Source organism: Octodon degus, unplaced genomic scaffold, assembly GCF_000260255.1.
Source record: "Octodon degus isolate 3935 unplaced genomic scaffold, OctDeg1.0 scaffold00013, whole genome shotgun sequence".
NCBI classification, from domain to species: Eukaryota; Metazoa; Chordata; class Mammalia; order Rodentia; family Octodontidae; genus Octodon; species Octodon degus.
The window spans coordinates 25499211-25501775 of record NW_004524589.1 but is presented as its reverse complement, the minus strand read 5'-3'; positions in this window follow the sequence as shown (position 1 = coordinate 25501775).

Sequence of the window (2565 nt, the reverse complement as noted above, 5' to 3'; positions counted from 1 at the left end):
GACCCAGAGCCAGGCTTCAGGGCCCTTTACAAGAAATCTCAGTTGCTCTTGTGTTGTTTCTTCATTGCCTGATGCTTCCAGCATGTGAGCCCGAAGGCCAAAGTGCCGCTTGGAGTCCCCAAGCCCTCAGGGAACACTGGGCATTCCCCCAGCCATGGCCAAGTCGGTGACTGCTTCCCAGGAGCTGTCTGTCTTTAGGTTTACTACTCGGGCTAGACACGTGTCAGCATTGGCTGTGAAGACATCTATAAAGATGTTTTCATCTTTAAGCCTCTTGTTGGTTTTTGGAAGATGGCAGCAGGGAGGCAATCCCCATCTTCGTGATAAACAATCTTTAGCTTAATATGTTTTTTTTCTCCCTTTTTACTAACTTTCTGACACTTCCTAGGTTTTGATTGTTGCTGATTTTTCCCTTCTCAGGCATTAAACTTTCTATTCCCTGGCAAACACCAGGGCCTGAGTTCAATCCCCAGTTTCGTGAAAAAAAAAAAAAAAAAAAAAAAAGAAAATGAGAATCCACCCTTATATTACCTTCTTACTTTTTATTGTTCCAGAGTTATTGGGGCTCATGAATTTTTAAAATTTTGTTCTGTTGCTGGGATATAGCTCAGTAACATAGTGCCTGCCTGACAAGCACAAGGCCATGAATTCAATTCCTGATACAAAAAAAGAAAAAAAAAATTGTTTTCTAAAGACAGTTTCACAACATAGTCCAGGCTGGCCTCAAACTCACAATCTTACTGCCTCAGCCTCCCACATGGTAGGATTACGAGTGTGTGCCACTATACGCAGATCTAATGCTCATGGTCTAAAGACTTAGTAATGTGTTTTGTGGAATATATTTTCAAAGACTCTAGGGACAACAGTCAGAAATGGAAATTAAAGAATGACTTAGAGAAGATTTGTAGTTATATTTGTACTCTAAGCGTAAGTCTATTAATGTTATGAAAATTCTTTAATAAAATTAGCATTTATTAATATTTTTAATCAAGTAGCACTATTTGAGGGGGCACCAGGAATCAAACTCAAGACCTCTCATTTGCCAAGCAGGTGCTGCACTGCTGAGCTACATGCCTGGCCCCTAATTAAGACTTGATATTTTTGGACAATAGTAGAGATTGAGCCCAGGTCCTCAAGCATGTTTGGCACTGTCACTTAGCTCCCGCCCCAGCCCCAGACTGTTAGTTCTTTAAAGGTTTATTACAATCAGCTGCTGCCATTCTCTGGTCTTCTTCTTTTTTCTGGATTGCGTTTCAGTTATGATTGATTTACTTCCTGCTATGGAAGTTGACAATTTAGATCTCTTTCACCAATCATTCTTTTTTTTTTTTTTTTTTTTTAATAATTCAATAACAGTATTTGTTGCAATAGTCGCTTTATCCAACTGATTGGAAGCCCTGAAATCATATTTTTCCTGCTTTTCCTCTTCTCCTTCTCCTTCTCCTTTTGAGACATGATCTTGCTGTATAGTTCAGCCTGGCTTTGAACTCACTATGTAGCCCAGGCTGGCCTCTAACTCATGATGATCTTCCTGCCTCAGCCTTCCGAGTGCTAGGACACAGGCATGCACCGTCATGCCTGTCTTTTAAACCATTATTATTATTATTAAACCAATCATTCTTAAACACACACACACACACACACACACACACACACACACACACACCTCTCAAGCACTTATATACCCTTCCCTCATTTTCTGCATATAGATGTACTATAATTTAATTTTGTCTTCCACATTTAGTAGATTATGACTTCATTTTTTTTTTTGAAAGGGTCTACAGAGTGTTCAGGGTCTCACTACTAGATCAGACTCGTAGTGATCCACCTGTTTACAGCCTCCCTAGAGCTGGGATTACAGGAGTGAGCCACCACACCCAGTCTCAGTTGCTGTTTCAGCGCACCCCAGTGGGGAGGCGGAGGCAGGCAGCACGGCAGGCCCAGGGATCGAACCCCTGGCCCCTGCACCAGCTTAGAGGCGCTTTAATTTGCTGAGCTATTTGGCCAGCCCTATGATTTCATGACTAGGTAAGTATTATTTATACCTGAACTATGTGGTATTATTTATGATGATGATGATGATGATGATGATGATGATGATGATGATGATGATGATGATGATTTTGGTACAGGGAATTGAACTAAGGACCTTGCACTTGCCAGGCTGGTGTTTGAGCTACTGAGCTATATTCTCAGCCCATTACTAAGACAGGGCCTTGCTGTGTAACTCAGTCTGGCCTTGAACTGACTCTGGAGACCAGACTGGCCTTGTCCTTGATGATCCTCCTGCCTCAGCCTCCTGAGTGCTAGGATTAGACAAGTGAGACCAGCTTCTGTGGGGGTGTTGTTGTCCTTCCTACTCTCCCTCCTCTTCCTTTCCCCATAGTGGTTTTTATTCTCTTGCTTTCTGTGTCCACGTGTGGGCTTCTTCCAAATGTGTCACCGCTCTCCTCAGGCCTCAGGACCTCTAGCCTGAGCTGCTCCTAAGCCCTGCACACAGCTGACGTCCAGCTTCTCTGCAGGATGGGGACTTTGGGTGGTGGCACAGCTGTGCAGGGGGTGAGC